The 23,915-nt window shown below is 37.6% G+C and overlaps 1 protein-coding gene and 1 long non-coding RNA gene across 11 annotated transcripts in view; one reads left to right on the top strand and one right to left on the bottom strand.

Annotated features, from left to right (window-relative positions):
* The window catches only part of LRRC4C (leucine rich repeat containing 4C), a 1,215,963-nt gene that overhangs the window by 454,316 nt on the left and 737,732 nt on the right, over positions 1-23,915 (top strand). The window lies entirely within an intron of this gene.
* On the bottom strand, positions 1,645-15,274 carry LOC309636492. Its single transcript, XR_014250026.1, has 2 exons — positions 11,091-15,274; positions 1,645-10,755 (listed from the first exon to the last, which is right to left on the bottom strand). It is a non-coding gene; the product is annotated as an uncharacterized lncRNA (long non-coding RNA).

The following is a 23,915-nucleotide window of genomic DNA, read 5'->3' as shown; positions in this document are numbered from 1 at the left end:
AGCTAACTGTTCTATTGCCTTGTCTGAATATGGATGATTCAGAGAAGCCTCTATACAGTGTATCTGCCTGGCCCCCTTATCCCCATAAAAATAGCTCAGGGTAATTGGCTGTTTACTGTATAACAGCTAATACCTAAATGTTTATCACACATTATCTCATTTAATACTCTCAATACCTCATGGAGCAAGTTTCTATTATTTTTATCTACATTGAACTGATACTGAAATTAAGGCTTAGAAAGTGAAATAATTTATCCAAGATTGCTCAGCCAGTTTCAGAGGCAGGATTCCTAAGCCTCCATCCTTTACAAAAAATTACATATCAAAAAGGAAATTTTTCAGGGCTGTATCCTTCATTTTTCTGATCCTGCTTTTTATTCATGCCATCAGTTCTTTATCTTGCTACTTACTATGCCCTTTTCTCTCTTCCCACTTCTCTGGATTTTTTCTTTAAGAACAAAAATTCCCAACTATTAAAGTCAAGATCAGATTAGTCAACTAGGTGATAAAATGAGTGACAAATATCCTCATTTCCTTGCCTAAGTGCCACATCTTCCATGAGGCCCTCCCAGATTACCACACTCATAGGTGATTTCTCTACTAACTGTCATAGACCTCTGCCCACCCTTATAGGACTCTTAATACAAGAATGTCATTTCTTTCATGAAAGCTATATTGTGAGCATCTGCAAGGCAGTAACAAGGTGTGCCTCATATTGGTGGTAACAACAGTAGGACTGGTATCTGGGAAATTCTCTACTCAGTGAAGACAAGGCCAACCATAACTGCGGAACTCTTATTCAGGTAGCGCGGGAAAGGTGGAGGAAAAGGCAGAACAGTCCAGCAGGGTGGGTGACCAGGAAGAGAAGCAGCAGTTTGGAAGGAGTAAAGCAGTGTGGAGACAGAGCAGTAGTGAGGAAGGAAACAGAGGTTGTTAGTGAGGCCAGAGAGCAAGAGCTGGCAGGTGGTCCACATGCTCCGTGGAGGGTGCCTGAGCAGAGGTACAGATGGGAGTGGAGTCTATAGAAGAGAAGGATAGGATGGAGGGGTCTAAAGAAGAGAAAGAACAGAACGGAATTGTAAGGATCCTAGGCGCAAACACTGTCAGACTAAATGCAGTTTGGGAGGAGTTTAATGCTGCGTGAAGCAGAGATAGACCCCAGTCTGAAGCCTTGCTCTATCACGTAAGAAATATGAGCTGTGGTCAACTAAGCCTCATCTGTGTAAACTTCCTCTGCTTCGCCTCCATTCTCCAGTGGGAACAGAATCCCAGGTGAGTTGAGGGCAAACTTGGGCTTCTCCAACTCTAAACTTACTCTCTTTCTTCCATGCCAGTCTGCAAACTTAAAGGACTTTCTAATTCTCTATTAAAAAAAAAATTATATATATATATATATATATATATATATATATATACTTGCAAACCTGAAAATAAGTAAAGTGTACACAAAGATCTTTAATGAAATGTTGTGTCCTGTTTGTTTCTGGTTAAGGATGAGCCTATAACATGCTAATGGAATCACGTCTGCTCTAGATCATCTTTACTCACAAATACTTCTACTAGACTCTCAATTCAGAGACTAGCTCCTTAAAGGTAAATTCAGTGTTTGTTTCTGCTTTCTTTTCCGTTGTTGTTTGCTTGATTTTTGTTTTGGTTTTGTTTTGTTTTGATTTGTTTCTACCATTTGCAGCTTCTCTGCATGGTGTCTGGGGTGTCTGGCCTAAAGCAATAATAAAAATAGTAGCTACCATTTAAGGCTTCTTTGCCATGCACCAGACTCTGCTGTAAGTGTTTTACCTGTGTTATGGCTTTTCATCCTCACAACCTCCCTATGAGGTTGATAGTATTGTTACACTGATTTACGGATGAAGGAACTGAGATGCACTGAGGAATAGAAGTAGGTATTTGTAGTAACTCTCATTAACAGATGAGAAAACCAAGGCACCAAGAGATCAAATAATGGGCCCAAACCACATAGTGAGTGGTGGAGTTCAGATTCAAAGCCAGATATTCCCATTTCATGTATTTTTAAGGGCTTCCCCAAAATTGGCATTTCTGCATTTTATGATAATAAGGCTAAGAAAACATTGCCAGTCAAACTCTTTACAGGTAGATATGCCATCTTTCCTTGTGCCTAAATAAGATCAAACACTTAAGACATTTATTTGTGTGTGTGACTCTCTTTGAAAGATACCCCATCTCTTCCAATATTTGCTGACAAGACAAAAAGTGTTTTTGAGCTATTTGATTTTGTTAACCCTGGTTGCTTTTTGGAAGGAGAGCTTTGCTGTTAAAAACTAAGACTCAGTGCTAAGTGATGAATTTCTGTAATATACCCACAGACAAATGAGTACTTGGAGTTAGCAAAGCCTTTTCATTTTACATCATCTTCATTGATTCTTGAGCCATATTGTGAGGTAGTCAAGGGAAGAATTATCGCTGGAGTTCAGATCTCATCTTTTCCACTTACTAAATGACATGGGGAAAATTGTTTAATTTCTGTGTGACTCAGAAGAATATGCACACTGGTGTTGGAAAAATTTGTTTCCTTTTGAGTTTTGCATCATTGATGAGACTTATTTGAGGAACTAAGTTCATGTTTATAACCAAAGATCAGTACAGACTTAGTCTGTAACTTCATACCACTTTCAGAACAGTGTAAAATTGAAAGATCTAATAGATGTTCATTGTGACAGCATTGTATTATTTAAAGATTTTTTATTAAGGTAAATCAATGAAGCTGTGTTAACACAGAAGGAAATTTTGTCATTTTATGTATATCATTTAAAATGGGTTGTAATAAAAATAATAATTATGGACCTGAAAAATTAACTTTCCTTTATATCTAAAGATAGCACTGCTGATTATTCCAGACAACTGAGATATTAATCTTTTGCACTTGTGAGAAGTGTCCAGGTATTTACTCCTTATCACACAACTAAAAGCATGTCAGCCTCCTGGAATAAGTCCATATAGTTTAAATTCAGAATTTAAGAATTAAATCTTAGTAAGCTTACCTTGCTATTCACTTTACTAGTAAGGCATTCCTTCTGCTTCCTGACCTGTTTATCTCAAATAATATTGCACAACTGTGAGACTTCCCAGCCTCCATCTCAGAAATGGTGAGTTAATTAGAGGAAAAATTAACCTGCCTTAAAGTTCATGGTCGTTTTTTTAGAATTTAGCCAAGTGAGTTGTCCCCCGTTGGGATCTATGAGAGCATAGGTATACCTTTCTGTTGAGGAAATGCACGACACCCTATACGTTTACAGAAGGATTAAAGGCCCCTTCACTTATCTTGCCTAGTTGGTCTGTCTTAAATGCTTTAAAGAGGATTTACTTGGGTAAGATATTTGCCCAAGACCACACTGAAAAGCAGCTTTTCTCTATATTTGGATTCCTTGTCCTGGCTGAAGGTTTTTGTTTATTACAACAGATTATTATTCTGGAAACACTAAATCCTAGTCCAGGGTCAGTAAACATTTTCAGTAAAGGACCCTGTGTGAGTTTCCTGTTGCTGCTCACAAACAGCAGCAATAGGAAACTCACAAGCTCAGCCGCAATTGTAACTCACAAACTTGGTGGCTTAATGTAACACCAATTTATTATCTTAGAGTTCTGGAGGTCAGGAATCTGAAATCAGTTTCACTGGGCTTAAACCAAGCCATGAGGAGTCCTGCTTTACCTCTGGAGGCTCTGGGGGAGAATCCATTTCCCAGTTTCTAGGAGCTGCCTGCATTCTTTGGCTTATGGTCCCTTCCTTCATCTTCAAAGCTAGCAGTGTAGCATCTGTTTTCCTCTTTGGCTTCTGCTCCCATCCTTATGTCTTCTGGCTCTGATCCTCTTATAAGGACCCTTGTTATCCTTAAACATACCTGCAAAGTCTCTCTTACCATGCAAGGTAACATAATCACAAGTTCTGGAAATTGGGACATGGACATCTTTGAGGGGCCATTATTCTGCTTACCATAGGCCAGATAGTAAATATTTTAGATTTTGCAGGTCAGACAGTTTCTGTGGCCACTACTCAACTCAGCCATGGGTAATTTGTAAACAAATGGGCATGGCTGTGTTCCAATAAAACTTTATTTACAAAAATAGGCAATGGTCAGGATTTGGCTCATGGGCTATAGTTTGAAAGCCCCTGGCCTAGACACATAGCATCTTATATGGATGTTCCTAAAAGATATTTCTGATAATGTTTTAATAAGTAAATAAATAAGCAAATACACAGATTGATCCATCAGTCAATCAATCAAGGATTGGGAGGACGTTCTTACAGATTTTTGGGTTTGGTGTTCTAAGGAAAAACTCCTATATAATAGGAATTTTATCCACTTATTTTTAAATAGCTCTAAATCCTGACCTCAGTATGAGATTAACTCTCACTCTGTAAGTCCTTTCTCTTGCCATAGACCCTGTATAAATGCAAATGGAACCCAGAGAATCACTATTGACTTCCTTTTTACTCTCCATAAAATATAAAGCCATTTTGAAAATATAAATGCCTATTGATATAAGACCAGTTGTGCATTTTTCAAAAGTCATGAAAGAAGAAATAGGTAAGAAGAAATTATGAAATTGATATTAACAAGTTTGCTATGCTTTTATCTCCCAAACTCTGAAGGCTAAAAGAGTTTGGAACGCAGAGCACAGATAACATGGAAGAAATGTTTGCAGCCCATCTTCTTACCTCCTAGTAACCAAATGAAGCCTCAATGTTTCAAGTAAAGTAGATCAACTCTGTCACCTGTACTAATCATCTTTTGATCCTTGCCATGCGAATAGATTCATGATCTGACATTTGCTATTCTAGTCACAATAGCTCTTGTCTCAGCAATTCAATTTTCAGTGTCTCATGAATTTAATACTGCTCTATTATCAGAAGACTTGTAATAACTTATACTGCTGAACCTTTTCCAAATTTCCTGTTCATCTTAACCTTTCCACCCTTCCATCTGGGTGTACAGGATGGCCTGTGAAAAGGCAGGTTTATCCAACATACTTTCATCAAGCATTACTATGTGCTAGAGTTACAGTGTGACCAGGACTCAAGATCTCAAGTGTGTCAGAGAGCTGACAGCTTCAGCTGGATTTAGACAGAAAAATAGGAAGCAAAAGCAATGTACGTGCATATAATCTGAGCCCTTTGAGGGGCTGTCCCAGTAGAAAAGGTTATTATCTGCTTTTCCCTTGAATCTCCAAAGCTGTTTTTAGTCATGGTAGCAACCCTCTAACACCAGAAGCAAACTCCCCATCTCTTACTCTTTCAAAACTGGTGTTTCTTTGGGTAAACTGCCAAGTTTCAGCATCTAACTTGAGAGACATACAACCTCTCAGCAATTTTCAGGCAACTAAGATCTACCTTGAGCCCAGTGAGTATGTACAAATCCTCTGACTTGGGTGGCCAACATCTTTAGCTTTCCGCTGTGCTAGAACATGCCCTATCAGGCAGATATTGCAAAGAGAACTGTGGAATTTAATTTCCAGGAATAAATGGGGGGGGGACGAATTATCTCATGTATATAGAAGCTAAATTATGTTCTCAATCCATGAAGTAATCCATTTGTCTCCCCACAGAACTGATCCAGAAAGATTAAACCTAGAAACTTAATTTTATACCTTATCTAGTTCAGTGTCACTTTAGCTCAAGAATGCTTTAAATATATATGTGTGTGTATAATTCTTCAATTGGAGAACAAATTTGAAATCAGCATTGACATCTAATTATTACTGTTTTATCTTGGCTAGATATCAAAAAGGAAGTATGAATTCACATAGATTAGAAGTTTGGTAATGAAACTTTTCTAAAGACTTTACAATGCAATTTTAAGATTTTTTTTCCCATAAATACAGTAGTCCAGAAGAGCTTTCAATAAGAATAGTAGAAAAGACTTCCCTCCTTCACCCCCTTCCCCCCTTCCTTCCTTCCTTCCTTCCTTCCTTCTTTCTTTTAACATATTCTTATTGATTGCCTACTATGTACCAACCCTTACTAATAATTCAAAATAAAATTAACACCATCGAACATTTTACAATTGCTTGTGTTCCTTATTAAAAATGAAAGTCAGAAAAAAACACCTAAAATTTAAAATGAAGCCTAAAATATCTATTAAAATGATACCACTGTGGATTGTTGTGCGTTTCCTTGTTCTTGCATAACTGACTCTGATGCTGTTAAAAGAGCAATCACAGAGCAGATGTACTTGAACCTTTTCAGCACTTGATTGAACGTGACACACTTTCGTGAGAGTACTTATAATTTTTTGTGAACAGGCTTGCTCAGGGATGACTTTAAAAATAAAGTGCAGGGTAACAAACTTGCAAATTGGAAACATCTTTTAAAATGTTTAAATATAGGTGCAGAAGTGACAGGAGTCATTTTATTATAAAGTCTGACATGCACTCAAATACAATTACCTCACAAAATTAATGCATTGGTGGTTTCCATTATTTAAAACTTTGGCATTAAGTATAATTGATTATATCCATAGCTTTGCAGTACATTTTCATACTGAATATGATAAATAAAATAACTTTCTGTCATTTTTTATTATATCTAGGATGATCAACTATCTTGGTTTGCCTGGGACTGCGGGGTAGGGGGTGTTCCAGGGACATGGAACTTTTAGTGATAAACCTGGGAAGTTCTGGGTGAAACAGAACAAGTTGGTAACTCTAGTTATACCACTGAACCATGTTTTAGAAATCACTGTGCTAAGTTCTGCATCCTTAGTAAAGCTATAATTAATTACAACAGCTTCACTTCATCCCCTGGGTTCCAATTCTGGCTATGCATTATAATTATCTTGGGAGGGTTTTTCAGGCTCACCCAAGAGCAATTACATTAGAGTCAATACATTTTGAAAGCTCCCAGGTGATTCTAATGTGTAGCAGAGCTAACAACAACCTGTTCCCGGGTCCTCCGAATGTCAGTCCACAGAGTCAGGAAGAAAAACAGCAAAATGAAGACATAATCCGTGCCCAGGGATGATTGGACCTAATCCTACTGGGCCCTTACCATGAATTTGCCGAGTGGTAGGGGGAGGCAGGCCCTAGTTTTCTCTCTAAAGCTTGCTACTCTCCTCCTCTCCAGCTCCTCGCCATGTAGGAATCTTCTACTTAAATATGAGATCTGAATTCTGTAAACTATTCTATAAACTGAGAATTCAAGATTTGAGATATTAAGGATTAAAAGAAATAGACTAAACATTTTCAGAGAACAAAGACTGTGACTTATTTAACTCTATAACTTGTAGTGCCATGTGCAGAATATTCAATTTATTTGTCAGTCATAGAATTTTTCCTTTAATGAAAGAAATGAAGGGCTTCACCCGAAGATTTCATTTATTTAGCTAACAGTCATCAAATATGTTTCACGTGCCATTTGGTCCAGCCTTCGTGGGATGCACAGACTTAGAGGGAATATTAAAATTATAATCAGACAATGATTTTAATGTGACAAATACTCTCATCTGTCAGAGTAGCTCTTTCTTGATTATTATCAAATTTTATATTATATAAATTATGTAACAGACACTTGTATATAAATTTATTTACCCTTGTTACAAACTCATGACTTAGGTAATATTGCACTCATCCTCAGTTTACAGTTGAGGAAAGTGGGAGCATAAAGAAGTTAATTAAATTGCCAAAGCCACAAAGCTAGTAAGTAGAAGGACTGAGTTTCAAACAGAGGCAACCTTGCTCTGGAGCCCATGCCCTTAATCCCTCCTTTAAACCACCTCCTGTCAGAATGGAAGTTGGCAGAAACCTGCTTTGGAAGTGACTTTATGGCTTTACATAAGGGAAGGGAGTGTAAGATTCCAGTTTTCACATACTCTACTCCACCAGGTTTAAAGATTCTCCCTGGTGAGTAGGAGCAGGGGGTATAAGCCCAGACTTGGCGCCCATGCAATACACTTTTTGTATGATCTCCTCTGTCATTAGATTCAAAAAATCATAGTTTGGTGATTGGCAAAGGACTCTTGAACATGATATAACCCCAACTGCATATGTAGATGAGAAAACAGAATTTTAAGTGAATCCAGAAATAACTCAGAAAATACAGCTAAATACTATGAACTCTGAAAAAGAGAATAAAGAAGAGGGAGAGAAGAGAAGAGGAAATAGAGAGGCAGAGAGGTATAGCTGTGGAAGAAATAGTCTAACGTGTCTTGATTGGATTAACTCAGTAAGAGTTGCATCTCATGGCCCTCTGTCAAGTGCTCCTGGAAAAGTAAGAGCACCCACAGGGATGTTTCATGCATGATTCTAGCCCACCTGTTACCAACAGGTGACCATGAAACTTGTACCCTGTTTTTCCTGTCTTTTTCTAGCTTTTACATCTGCTTTTTGTAAATCCTTTTAGAAAGTGAAGTTTACTGCCACAATATCCCTTTAAAAAAGTCAATGTGCATGCCACAGTTTCTGTCTTTAGAGTTACCAAAAATGTTGAGTGTCAGCACAGTGCTGAGTCCCATTCAGATGTAGGGAGAAGGATCTTCTTCCTGCTTCTGGCATACTTTGTCTCTTGGGACAGAGTCAGATCTGCATGTGCCCCAAAACATTCATATCTTTGCTAAAAATTGCTTCCATTAGATTTTGCCTCTGCATTCTCTTTCTCCATTGAGAACCAAAAACCAGCCCAAGGCACCTGGCAAGTATCCAACTCTTTCTTCCAATTAAACTTCTCTTTTATTTCCCCAGTCATAGAAAAAAATATTTATGCATATGAAGAGATTTCTAAACGTTCATTTGGAGTCTGGATGGAAATAGGATAGGAGTAGAGGGAGTTTATACTAATGGGAGAGAGAAAGAGGGTGCCAGTACAAAATAGCTTGTTATAAAAGTATAGAAGTAGCAACATAGAGAAGAGATAAATCAGGAATTTTGTTGATTTTCAGGGAAACATATAGGGACGTTTGTGGAAGTTAGTGTGACATAATACTGTGTTTCTTATATTTTCAAGTTATTCGAATTTCTTCTTATTTCTTCACCAAAACTCCATGAGATAGGCTTAAAAAATGTAATATTATCCCCCTAATAGAAATGAGAAATTTAGATCCATTTGCTAGTCATCTCATTTAAGGTCCCTTGGTAAATACATAGCAGATCTTGTATTAAACAGTGCCCAATCTTTCTGAATATTGACCTGGAAATGCCAGAAAGTTAATATTTTCTATTGCAGACAGTGTCAGCCAGCAAATTGCAGTGCTCACTATCTAAAGCACTGAAACTCAGGCAGAATGTTTGCTGATAATTTATAAGAATTCTTTCTTAAAAGACTCTGGACAGAATGTTAGCCAGCAAATAAGTACAAGAATCAACTTTAGTCTCCAGGAATGAAATGAGGAATTTAGAGGGCTATTGAGTTTGCTGAATTTTCACAATGGATCAGCAGAAAGTTATTTGTTCCAGGCATGCCAGTCACTTGCGCTACCCTTGGATATGTAATGTTCCACGGCTCTTAGTTCAAGAGCTCTCAGCTTCACTTTCTCATCTACAATCTGGCCCTTTGTGAGTGAAGCACATAGGAATATAATGAAAGCCAAAAAGGCCAGTTGGCTTCAGGGCTGTGTCAATATAACCTCAAATTTTAATTTGGAGAAGACTCCATCGAAGCATGTGAATGAGAATTGCACAATGTTCATATGGAACTTGACTCCCTGGACAAAGCAATTTGTCTCCCATGTGTATTTTTCTATAGTGAAGCAGAGGCGTTAATCAAAATTTTGTAAGGAGAGTCACGATAAAATGAAGAGCTTCCTGGGTTTTAGAGCTCTTTCTACTACTTTGAATACATGTCAGAATTTGCTAAAGCAAAGGAGAATCTTTGTTGAATTATAGTCGTCAATTTCCAATGTGTTTTAAGACACTTTTTGGAAACAGAAAGAACATTCCATAAGCTTAAGCAGACTCCATATATCTCAAAACGGAGTCTTTGCCCATCAAGCCAGGTTCCTAACTCTCTACACTAGTTTTAGATTATAATTGTGGTCAAAGAGATTATAATTAAAAGAAGAGATATTTATTTCCCATTTTACATCTTCGAAAGGGTACATTTCCACACCCCTCCCCCCGACCACATGGTGAGGAAAATAATGCAACGTCATTAGAACATTTTGAAGAAAGAAAACTCTAAAGAAGAAAATGAAAATCATCTCTTCTATTTCCTCCTAGAGAAAGCATTTAAAGTATTTTGTTCCAGTTTCTCATTAGGTCTCTCCACAATACATTCATATATACCATATTATATGTATAAGTCTTCTCCCTGTTTTTAAATATTGAATCTCTCATGAGTCAGTTTCTATATCAGTGATAGTCTTCAAAGCATCACCTCACAGCATTTATAATATGGATGTAACATAAATTAAAACCTGAAGAGGGACTTCCCTGGTGGTCCAGTGGTTAAGACTTCACCTTCCAATGCAGGGGGTGTGGGTTCAATCCCTGGTCAGGGAGCTAAGATCCCCCATGCCCTGTGGCCAACAAAACAAAACATAAAACAGAAGCAATGTTGTAACAAATTCAATAAAGACTTTAAAAATGGTCCACATTAAAAAAAAAAATCTTAAAAAAAAAAGCCTGAAGGTAACACAGCTTTTAATATCACTTTACTTGGAATTGTTTCACATCTTCCACATAGCCTTTGTTCTGTAAGAAGAGTGGGCTAAAAGTGCCTTTCCAGAAGGAAATAATAAAGATCAGAGAGGGAAAAAAAAAGAGACCAAAAACAAACAAACAGGGGCTTCCCTGGTGGCGCAGTGGTTGAGAGTCTGCCTGCCAATGCAGGGGACACGGGTTCGCGCCCTGGTCTGGGAGGATCCCACATGCTGCGGAGCGACTGGGCCCGTGAGCCACAGCTACTGAGCCTGCGCGTCTGGAGCCTGTGCTCCTCAACAAGAGAGGCTGTGATAGTGAGAGGCCTGCGTGCCGCGATGAGGAGTGGCCCCCGCTTGCCGCAACTACGGAGAGCCCTAGCACAGAAACGAAGACCCAACATAGCAATCAATCAATCAATCAATCAATAAATCTTTAAAAAACAAAAAAAAAACAAAACAAAAACAAAGAAACAAACAAACAAAAACAATAGGAAAGATCAATGAAACCAACAGCTGGTTTTTGAAAAGATAAACAAAATGCATACATCTTTAGATAGCCTCATTATGAAAAAAAGAAAGAGGACCCAAATAAAATAAAAAATGAAAGAGGAGAAATTACAACTGATACCATAGAGATACCAACAATCATAAGAGAATACCATGAACAGTTATATGCCAACAAATTGGACATTAGAAGAAATAGATAAATTCCTAGGAACATACAGTCTTCCAAGACTGAATCAGGAAGAAATAGATAATCTGAACAGAGTGATTACTGGTATTGAAATTGAATCAGTGACCAAAAAACTTCCAACAAACCAAAGTCCAGGACCAGATGGATCCACAGGGGAATTCTAACAAACATATAAAGAGTTAATGTATATTGTTTTCAAACTATTCCAAAAAAATTGAAGAGGACAGAACACTCCCAAATTTATTCTATGAGGCCACTATTACCCTGATACCAAATCTAGACAAAGACACTACAAAAAAAAAAAAAAAATTACCGGCCAATATCCCTAATGAATATAGATACAAAAGTCTTCAGCAAAATATTAGCAAACCTAATTCAACAATATATATATGTAAAGAATCACACACCATGATCAAGAGGGATTTATTCCAGCTATGAAAGTATAGTTCAGTATCTGCAAAACAATTAATGTAATATACCGAGTTAACAAAATGAAGGATAAAAATCAAATGATCATCATGCAGAAAAAGTATTTAACAAAATTCAACATGTATTCACAATAAAAACTCTCAACAGAGTTGGTATAGAAGGAACATATCTCAACATAATGAAAGTCATTTATAACAAACCCACAGCTAACATCACACTCAGTGCTGAAAAACTGAAAGCTTTTCCTCTAAAATCAGGGACAAGGCAAGGATGTTCACTCTTGCCATTTCTATTTAACATCATATTGGAAGTCTTAGCCACAGCAATCAAAGAAGAAAAAGAAATAAAAGGCATCCAAATTGGAAGAGAAGAATTAAAATTCTCACTATTTGCAGCTGATATGATAATATATATATATAAAACCTAAAGTCTCAACAAAAAACTCTTAGAACTAAGAAATGAATTCAGTAAGGTTTCAGAATACAAGATTAATATTCAGAAATCTGTTCCTTTTCTATACGCTAATAATGAACTATCAGAAAGAGAAACCAAGAAAGCAATACTATTTAAAATCACATCTAGAAGAATAAAATACCTAAGAATAAATTTAACCAAGGAGGTGAAAACCTATATTCTGAAAACTGTAGGACACTGATGCAGGAAATTGAGGATGATACGAATAAATGGAAAGATATCCCATGTTCATGGATTAGAAGAATTAATATTGTTAAAATGTCGATACTACCAAAAGCAATATACAGATTTAATGCAATTCTTATCAAAATACCCATGACATCTTCCACAGAACTATAGCAAATAATCTTAAAATTTGTGTGGAATCACAAAAAAACCCAGATAGCCAAAGCAATCTTGAGAAAAAGGAACAAACCTGGAAATATCATGCTCCCTGACTTCAGACTATACTACAAAACTATAGACATCAAAACAATAATGTACTGGCACAAAATCAGACATGTAGATCAATGGAACAGAATAAAGAGCCTAGAAATAAACCCACACACCTATGGTCAATTAACATATGACAAAGAAGGCAAAAATATATAATAGAGAAAAGACAGTATCTTCAGTAAACCATATTGGGAAAAATTGATAGCTAAATGTAAAAAAATGAAATTAGAACATTTTCTCACGCCATAAAAACTAAGCCTAAAATGAATTTAAAAACTAAATGTAATACTGGAAACCATAAAACTCCTGGAAGAAAACATAGGTAGTATACTCTTTAACTTAAGTCTTAGCAATATTTTTTTATCTGTCTCCTCAGGCAAGGGAAATAAAAGCAAATTAAACAGATTGGACCTGATTAAACTTAAAAGATTTTACACAGTGAAGGAAACAATCAACAAAACAAAAAGACAACCTACTGAATGGGATAAGATGTTTGCAAATGGTATGTCTAATAAGGGGTTAATATCCAAAATATTAAAAGCTCATACCACACAATATAGAAAAAAAAAAAGATTAAAAATTGGGAAGAAGACCTGAATAGACATTTTGCCAAAGAAGACATACAGATGACCAATAGCCACATGAAAAGATGCTCAACATCACTAATCATCAGGGAAACGCAGGTCAAAGCCACTATGAGATATCACCTCACACCTGTCAGAATGGTATAATCAAAAAGACAACAAATAATAAATTTTGGTGAGGATGTAGAGAAAAGGAAACCCTCATTCACTGTTGGTGGGAATGTAAATTGGTAGAGCCACTATGAAAAATAATATGGAGGTTTCTCAAAAAATTAAAAATAGTACTACCATGTGATCCAGCAATTACACTCCTGGCTATTTACCCAAAGAAAACAAAAATACTAATTCGAAAAGATATGTGCACCCCAATGTTCACAGCAGCATTATTTACAATAGTCAAGTTATTGAAGCAGCCTAAGTGTCCATCAGCAGACATATGGATAATAAAAGTTGTGTCATATATATACAATGCAATATTAGCCATAAAAAAAGAATGAAATTTTGCCATTTGCAACAACGTGGATGGACCAAGAGGGTATTATGCTTACTGAGGTAAGTCAGAGAAAGGCAAATACTGTATGTTGTCACTAATATGTGAAATCTAAAAAAATACAACACATGAATGAATATAACAAGACAGAAACAGTCTACAGAGAACAAGCTAGTGGTTACCAGTGGGGAGAATGGTGGGAGGAGGGGCAAGATAAAGAAAGGGGATTCAGAGGTATAAAATAAATAAGATACAAGGTTGTAATGTAGAGCACAGGGAATATAATTAATATTTTATATTAACATTGAATGGGGTATAATCTATAAAAATATCAAACCACTATGTTGTATACCTGAAACTAATATAACATTGTAAATCAACTATCCTTCAATTTAAAAAAGTCTCACCTTCTAGAATGGTGTTGGATGTGAAAGGTAGGCAAAAATATGATCCCTATGTTGTTCCCAAGGTTCTCTGGCCCAGTCTCTGGGGATCAAGCTGAGGAAATGGTCACAAATTAAGCAGAATTTCTGGAATTTCTGCTGTTGTCTAAGAACCCCCAGCCAGTCAATACCCCAGATCATCTCCAATGATATTTGCTGGGGAAAAAAATTGCAAATGTTGGTGCCAAGCCACAGCCAACTTTTGAATCCAGGAGGGACGACCCAGAACTACTCACCTGCTATCTCTCTGGAAACGCTCTATTATTGCATCAACCACACAGTAACACGCTCCTGTATTTTCATGATTAAATTATTTGGGCTATTTTGTTATATTGAGACAGGGTTCGCCATACTTGAAATAGCCTCAATTTAATGACAAATTAGGCCTTTAAAAAGTGATCCTGTAGTATTAACATCCTTATAATACCAGTCATCCAAGTGCTACTAAAAAAATAAGAGCGCTCTCCAGATAGAGAGAAAAATGCCTGTACGTGTTGGCCACTGTGATTGGAATCATGCTTCTGCCTCAGACCTAATTTTTAGTTTCAAGATGATATTATAGAACCAAAATAATTGTAGCTTTTCAATTTACTCATTTATATTGAATTCCAAAATTATGGAACAAACTGATTATAAGACACTCCTTGATTGTATAGCATCTTGCCTGTATTCTAAGATTTTTATTTTGGCATTGTGTTCCAAAATGTATAAATCAACTCTTATTTCTTGTGCTTTGAAGATGTTAACTTTACCTAAATTTACGTATAGATATGGTTGGTGCCAAGAGGATCCTATGCATAGTAGAAAAGTTTTAAACGATTGCTAGAACAAAAGCAGGAAGAAAGAAAAGGCCTTTGCAGTGGGTGCCCTGACAAGTTGTGCTGCGATGTCGCCCTAATGTTGTGTGGACAGAGAGCAGAAAAGTTTCTAGTTTCTCATCTGTGTTATTAGACTTCCTTATAATTAATGTCTAACTGTTTTGGGGTAGATCTATGATTATTCCCTAAGTGAATTCCTAAGACTCTTGATCACATTGGAGTTAAGAATTATATGAGGTGCAGTAGCATGCAGCTTTTCTCTATGACATAATGAAATAAGATAGAAAATATGAGAACGTTTGCTTAAAAGTATTAAAATTATGTATATTCTTGCCTCCTTTATCAAAATTAAGGTGACCATATGTGCAGGGGTTTATCTCTGGGCTTTCTATGCTGTTCCATTGATCTATAGTTCTGTTTTTGTGCCAGTACCATACTGTTTTGATTACTGTATCTTTGTAGTGTAGTCTGAAGTCAGGGAGCCTGATTCCTCCAGCTCCATTTTTCTTTCTCAAGATGGCTTTGGCTATTCGGGTCTTTTTTGCTTCCCTTCAAATTGTGAAATTTTTTGTTCTAGTTCTGTGAAAAATGCCATTGGTAGTTTCATAGGGATTGCATTGAATCTGTATATTGCTTTGGGTAGTAGAGTCATTTTCACAATGTTGATTTTTCCAATCCAAGAACACGGTATATCTCTCCATCTGTTTGTATCATCTTTAATTTCTTTTGTCAGTGTCTTATAGTTTTCTGCATACAGGTCTTTTGTCTCCCTAGGTAGGTTTTTTCCTAGGTATTTTATTCTTTTTGTTGCAATGGTAAAAGGGAGTGTTTCCTTAATTTCTCTTTCAGATTTTTCATCATTAGTGTATAGGAATGGAAGAGATTTCTGTTCATTAATTTTGTATCCTGCTACTCTACCAAATTAATTGATTAGCTCTAGTAGTTTTCTGGTAGCATGTTTAGGATTCTCTATGTATAGTATCATGTCATCTACAAACAGTGACAGCTTTACTTCTTCTTTTCCAATTTGGTTTTCTTTTATTTTTCTTCTCTGATTGCTGTGGCGAAAACTTCCAAAACTATGTTGAATAATAGTGGTGAGAGTAGACAACCTTGTCTTGTTCCTGATTTTAGTGGAAATGGTTTCAGTTTTTCACCATGGAGAACGATGTTGGCTGTGGGTTTGTCATATATGGCCTTTATTATGTTGAGGTAAGTTCCCCCTATGCCCACTTTCTGGAGGGTTTTTATCATAAATGTTGTTGAATTTTGTCAAAAGCACTTTCTGCATCTACTGAGCTGATCATATGGTTTTTATTGTTCAGTTTGTTGATATGGTGTATCACATTGATTGATTTGCATATAATGAAGAATCCTTGCATTCCTGGGATAGACCCCACTTGATCATGGTGTATGATCTTTTAAATGTGCTGTTGGATTCTGTTTGCTAGTATTTTGTTGAGGATTTTTGCATCTATATTCATCAGTGATTGGCCTGTAGTTTTCTTTCTTTGTGACATCTTTGTCTGGTTTTGGTGTCAGGGTGATGGTGGCCTCATAGAATGAGTTTGGGAGTGTTCCTTCCTCTGATATATTTTGGAAGAGTTTGAGAAGAATAGGTGTTAGTTCTTCTCTAAATGTTTGATAGAATTCGCCTGTGAAACCATCTGGTCCTGGGTTTTTGTTTGTGTGAAGATTTTTCATCACAGTCTCAGTTTCAGTGCTTGTGATTGATCTGTTTATATTATCTATTTCTTCCTGTTTCAGTCTTGGAAGGTTGTGCTTTTCTAAGAATTTGTCCATTTCTTCCAGGTTGTCCATTTTATTGGCATATAATTGCTTGTAGTAATCTCTCATGATCCTCTGTATTTCTGCAGTGTCAATTGTTACTTCTCCTTCTTCATTTCTAATTCTATTGATATGAGTCTTCTCCCTTTTTTTCTTGATGAGTCTGGCTAATGGTTTATCAATTTTGTTTATCTTCTCAAAGAACCAGCTTTTAGTTTTATTGATCTTTGCTTTCATTTCCTTCATTTCTTTTTCATTTATTTCTGATCTGGTCTTTATGATTTCTTTCCTTCTGCTAACTTTGTTGGCTTTTTGTTCTTCGTTCTCTAATTGCCTTAGGTATAAGGTTAGGTTGTTTATTTGAGATGTTTCTTCTTTTTTGAGGTAGGATTGTATTGCTATAAACGTTCCTCTTTGAACTTCTTTTGCTGCATCCCATAGGTTTTGGGTCATCGTGTTTCATTGTCATTTGTTTCTAGGTATTTTTTGATTTCCTCTTTGATTTCTTCAGTGATCTCTTGGTTATTAAGTAGTGTATTGTTTAGCCTCCATGTGTTTGTATTTTTTACAGATTTCTTCCTCAAATTGATATCTAGTCTCATAGCGTTGTGGTCGGAAAAGATACTTGATACAATTTCAATTTTCTTAAATTTACCAAGGCTTGATTTGTGACCCAGGATATGATCTATCCTGGAGAACGTTCCAGGAGCACTTGATACGAAAGTGCATTCTGTTGTTTTTGGGTTGAATGTCCTATAAATATCAATTAAGTCCATCTTATTTAATGTGTCATTTAAAGCTTCTGTTTCCTTATTTATTTTCATTTTGGATGATCTGTTCATTGGTGAAAGTGGGGTGCTAAAGTCCCCTACTATGATTGTGTTACTGTCAATTTCTCCTTTTATGGATGTTAGCATTTGCCTTATGTATTGAGGTGCTCCTATGTTGGGTGCATAAATATTTACAATTGTTATATCTTCTTCTTGGATTGATCCCTTGATCATTATGTAGTGTCCTTCTTTGTCTCGTAACAGTCTTTATTTTAAAATCTATATTTCTGATATGAGAATTGCTACTCCAACTTTGTTTTGATTTCCAGTTGCATGGAATATCTTTTTCCATCCCCTCACTTTCAGTCTGTATGTTTCCCTAGGTCTGAAGTGGGTCTCTTGTAGACAGCATATATATGGGTCTTGTTTTTGTATCCATTCAGCCAGTCTATGTCTTTTGGTCGGAGCATTTAATCCATTTACATTTAAGGTAGTTATCGATATGTATGTTCCTATGACCATTTTCTTAATTGTTTTGGGTTTGTTATTGTAGGTCTTTTCTTTCTCTTGTGTTTCCTGCCTAGAGAAGTTCCTTTAGCATTTGTTGTAAAGCTGGTTTGGTGGTGCTGAATTCTCTTAGCTTTTGCTTGTCTGTAAAGGTTTTAATTTCCCCGTCGAATCTGAATGAGATCCTTGCTGGGTAGAGTAATCTTGGTTGTAGGTTTTTCCCTTTCATCACTTTAAATATGTCCTGCCACTCCCTTCTGCCTTGCAGAGTTTCTTCTGAAAGATCAGCTGTTAACCTTATGGGGATTCCCTTGTGTGTTATTTGTTGTTTTTCCCTTGCTGCTTTTAATATTTTTTCTTTGTATTTAATTTTTGACAGTTTGATTAATATGTGTCTTGGCAAGTTTTTCCTTGGATTTATCTGCATGAGACTCTCTGTGCTTCCTGGAGTTGATTAACAATTTCCTCTCCCATATTAGGGAAGTTTTCAACTGTAATCTCTTCAAATATTTTCTTAGTCCCTTTCTTTTTCTCTTCTTCTTCTTGGACCCCTATAATTCGAATGTTGGTGCATTTAATGTTTTCCCAAAAGTCTCTGAGACTGTCCTCAATTCTTCTCATTCTTTTTTCTTTATTTTGCTCTGCAGTTGTTATTTCCACTATTTTATCTTGCAGGTCAATTATCCGTTCTTCTGCCTCAATTATTCTGCTATTGATTCCTTCTAGAGAGTTTTTAAATTCATTTATTTTGCTCTTCATCATTGTTTGCTCTTTGGTTAAATATTTCTTGTACTTTCTCCATTGTATTTCCAAGATTTTGGATCATCTTTACTATCATTACTCTGAATTCTTTTTCAGGTAGACTGCCTGTTTCTTCTTCATTTGTTTGGTCTGGTGGGTTTTTACCTTGCTCCTTCATCTGCTGTGTATTTCTCTGTCTTCTCATTTTGCTTAAATTCCTGCATTTGGGGTCTCCTTTTCACAGGCTGCAGGGTCATAGTTCCTGTTGTTTTAGGCCTCTGCCCCCAGTGGCTAAGTTTGGTTCAGTGTGTTGTGTAGGCTTCCTGGTGGAGGGGACTGGTGTCTGTGTTCTGGTGGGTGAGGCTGGATCTTGTCTTTCTGGTGGGCAGGGCTGCATCCGGTGGTGTGTTTTGGGTTGTCTGTGACCTTATGATTTTAGGCAGCCTCTCTGCTAATGGGTGGGGTTGTGTTCCTGTCTTGGTAGTTGTTTGTCATAGGGTTTCCAGCACTGTTGCTTGCTGGTCCTTGAGTGGAGCTGGGTCTTAGTGTTGAGACTGAGATCTCTGGGAGAGCTTTCGCTGTTTGATATTATGTGGAGCCACGAGGTCTCTAGTGGACCAATGTCCTAAACTTGGCTGTCCCCCCTCAGAGGCACAGGCCTGATACACGGCCGGAGCGACAAGACCCTGTCAGCCACAAGGCTCACAAGAAAAGGGAGAAAAAAGTAAGAAAGAAACAAGAAATAAAATAAAGTTATTAAAATAAAAAATAATTATTAAAAATTAAAAAGTAATATAAAAAGAAAGAAAGAAAGAAGAGAGCAACCCAACCAAAAAACAAATCCACCAATGATAACAAGCGCTAAAAACTATACTAAAAAAACCCAAAAAACAAAAAAAATGGACAGAGAGAACCCTAGGACAAATGTTTAAAGCAAAGGTATACAGACAAAATCACACACAGAAGGATACACATACACACTCACAAAAAGAGGAAAAGGAAAAATATATATATATATCGTTTCTCCCAAAGTCCACCGCCTCAATTTTGGGATGATTCATTGTCTATTCAGGTATTCCACAGATACAGGGTACATCAAGTTGATTGTGGAGATTTAATCCTCTGCTCCTGAGGCTGCTGGGAGAGATTTCCCTTTCTCTTCTTTGTTCGCACAGCTCCTGGGGTTCAGCTTTGGATATGGACCCGCCTCTGCGTGTAGGTCGCCTGAGGGCAACTCTTCTTCGCTCAGACAGGACGGGGTTAAAGGAGCAGCTGATTAGGGGTCTCTGGCTCACTCAGGCCGGGGGGAGGGAAGGGTACACAATGTGGGGCGAGCCTGCGGCATCGGAGGCCAACATGACATTGCACCAGCCTGAGGCGCACCGTGTGTTCTCCCGGGAAAGTTGTCCCTGGATCATGGGACCCTGGCAGTGGCGGGCTGCACAGGCTCCCAGGAGCGGAGGTGTGGATAGTGACCTGTGCTTGCACACAGGCTTCTTGGTGGCGGCAGCAGCAGCCTTAGCGTTTCATGCCCGTCTCTGGTGTCCGCGCTGATAGCCGCAGCTCGCGCCCGTCTCTGGAGCTTGTTTAGGTGGTGCTCTGAATCCCCTCTCCTCGTGCACCCTGAAACAATGGTCTCTTGCCTCTTAGGCAGGTCCAGATGTTTTCCTGGGCTCCCTCCCTGCTAGTTGTGACGCATTAGCCCCCTTCAGGCTGTGTTCATACAGCAAACCCCAGTCCTCTCCCTGGGATCTGACCTCCGAAGCCCAAGCCTCAGCTCCCAGCCCCCGCCCACCCCGGCGGGTGAGCAGACAAGCCTCTCGGGCTGGTGAGTGCTGGTCAGCACCGATCCTCTGTGCGGGAATCTCTCCGCTTTGCCCTCTGCACCCCTGTTGCTGTGCTCTTCTCCGTGGCTCTGAAACTTCCCCCCTGCCCACCCCCCATTTCCACCAGTGAAGGGGCTTCCTAGTGTGTGGAAACCTTTCCTCCTTCACAGCTCCCTCCCACTGGTGCAGGTCCCGTCCCTATCATTTTGTCTCTGTTTTTTCTTTTTTCTTTTGCCCTATGCAGGTACGTGGGGAGTTTCTTGCCTTTTGAGAAGTCTGAGGTCTTCTGCCAGCATTCAGTAGGTGTTCTGTAGGAGTTGTTCCACATGTAGATGTATTTCTGATGTATTTATGGGGAGGAAGGCGATCTCCACGTCTCACTCCTCTGCCAACTTGAAGCTGCCTTGAGAATGATTCTTTCCAACTCATCCAAGGGAAACTCATGTTTGTGGAGTAGCTAATAGGTGCTAGACATAATCATCAGTATTTACATTTAGTACTTAAGGCAACCTCAAAATAGTGTTATTTCAGCTAAGAAAACTGAAGCTTAGTAACCTCAAAATAATGTTATTTCAGCTAAGAAAACTGAAGCTTAGTAAAGTTAAGTGTTAAGTGTTTTGCCTAATAAAATATGCCAGAACCTGGAGTAAAACCAGGTCACTCTTTGGAAGCAGAGATTAGGAAGAAAGAGGGCTACATGCATCAGGACCTTGTGCCTAATTCCTGTAGACCTGACATAATAGGTCAATTTTTCATGGGTTTTGATTATATAAATCAAGGCTGCTCTTTGTTGGGAGTGAAAGGTATTCCTCATTAGAATGAAGAGAACAATTATGTGAATATTCTAAAGACCACCCCATATGGTGAGATAATTTTGAAAACAGCTGCCTTCATCATTTTTATACATGCACCCCTCAGTGAAGCCCGTGGTGGAACACAGCTTATATCAGAATCTGGGTAATGTCTGTAATGTCTCATTTAAAAACTGAATAAATCCTCTCTCAGGGCCAACAAGGAAGTTTTGTTTCAGTGGTCCCTAACTCTGCTTTAAAGCCTCCTAGTAATACAAGGAAACCCAACCATAGCCAACAAGTGAGGTTTTTTTTTTTTTTTTAAACATCTTTATTAGAGTATAATTGCTTTACAATGGTGTGTTAGTTTCTACTTTATAACAAAGTGAATCAGTTATACATATACATATGTCACCATATCTCTTCCCTCTTGCATCTCCCTCCCTCCGACCCTCCCTATCCCACCCCTCTAGGTGGTCACAAAGCACCGAGCTGATCTCCCTGTGCTATGTGGCTGCTTCCCACTAGCCATCTATTTTACCTTTGGTAGCGTATATATGTCCATGCCACTCTCTCACTTTGTCACATCTTACCCTTCCCCCTCCCCATATCCTCAAGTCCATTCTCTAGTAGGTCTGTGTCTTTATTCTCTTCTTGCCACTAGGTTCTTCATGACCTTTTTTTTTTTTCTTTCCCTTAGATTCCATATATATGTGTTAGCATACTGTATTTGTTTTTCTCTTTCTGACTTACTTCACTCTGTATGACAGACTCTAACTCCATCCACCTCACTACAAATAACTCCATTTCGTTTCTTTTTATAGCTGAGTAATATTCCATTGTATATATGTGCAACATCTTCTTTATCCATTCATCCGATGATGGACACTTAGGTTGCTTCCATGTCCTGGCTATTGTAAATAGAGCTGCAATGAACATTTTGGTACATGACTCTTTTTGAATTATGGTTTTCTCAGGATATATGCCCAGTAGTGGGATTGCTGGGTCGTATGATAGTTCTATTTTTAGTTTTTAAAGGAACCTCCATACTATTCTCCATAGTGGCTGTATCAATTTACATTCCCACCAACAGTGCAAGAGTGTTCCTTTTCTCCACACCCTCTCCAGCATTTATTGTTTCTAGATTTTTTGATGATGGCCATTCTGAGCAGTGTGAGATGATATCTCATTGTAGTTTTGATTTGCATTTCTCTAATGATTAATATGTTGAGCATCCATTCATGTGTTTGTTGTAAATCTGTATATCATCTTTGGAGGAATGTCTATTTAGATCTTCTGCCCATTTTTGGATTGGGTTGTTTGTTTTTTTGATATTGAGCTGCATGAGTTGCTTGTATGTTTTGAAGATTAATCCTTTGTCAGTTGCTTCATTTGCAAATATTTTCTCCCATTCTGAGGGTTGTCTTTTCATCTTGTTTATGGTTTCCTTTGCTGTGCAAAAACTTTTAAGTTTCATTAGGTCCCATTTGTTTATTTTTGTTTTTATTTCCATTTCTCTAGGAGGTGGGTCAAAAAGGATCTTGCTGGGATTTATGTCATAGAGTGTTGTGCCTGTGTTTTCCTCTAAGAGTATGAGGGTGTCTGGCCTTACATTTAGGTCTTTAATCCATTTTGAGTTTATTTTTGTGTATGGTGTTAGGGAGTGTTCTAATTTCATTCTTTTACATGTAGCTGTCCAGTTTTCCGAGCACCACTTATTGAAGAGGCTGTCTTTTCTCCACTGTATATTCTTGCCTCCTTTATCAAAGATAAGGTGACCATATGTGCGTGGGTTTATCTCTGGGCTTTCTATCCTGATCCATTGATCTATATTCCTGTTTTTGTGCCAGTACCATACTGTCTTGATTACTGTAGCTTTGTAGTATAGTCTGAAGTCAGGGAGCCTGATTCCTCCAGCTCCATTTTTCTTTCTCAAGATGGCTTTGGCTATTCGGGGTCTTTTGTGTTTCCATACAAATTGTGAAATTTTTTGTTCTAGTTCTGTGAAAAATGCCATTGGTAGTTTCATAGGGATTGCATTGAATCTGTAGATTGTTTTGGGTAGTAGAGTCATTTTCACAATTTTGATTCTGCCAATCCAAGAACATGGTATATCTCTCCATCTATTTGTATCATCTTTAATTTCTTTCATCAGTGTCTTATAATTTTCTGCATACAGGTCTTTTGTCTCCTTAGGTAGGTTTATTCCTAGATATTTTATTCTTTTTGTTGCAATGGTAAATGGGAGTGTTTTCTTAAATTCACTTTCAGATTTTTCATTATTAGTATATAGGAATGCAAGAGATTTCTCTGCATTAATTTTTTATCCTGCTACTTTACCAAATTCATTGATTAGCTCTGGTACTTTTCTGGTAGCATCTTTAGGATTCTCTATGTATAGTATCATGTCATCTGCAAACAGTGACAGCTTTACTTCTTCTTTTCCAATTTGGATTCCCTTTATTTCTTTTTTGTCTCTGATTGCTGTGGCTAAAACTTCCAATACTATGTTGAATAATAG

Source organism: Balaenoptera physalus (assembly GCF_965194825.1).
Source record: "Balaenoptera physalus genome assembly, chromosome: 10".
In the NCBI taxonomy this organism is placed as follows: domain Eukaryota; kingdom Metazoa; phylum Chordata; class Mammalia; order Artiodactyla; family Balaenopteridae; genus Balaenoptera; species Balaenoptera physalus.
Note: the sequence above shows the minus strand (reverse complement) of the source record. Positions and strands in the feature narration are given on the sequence as shown.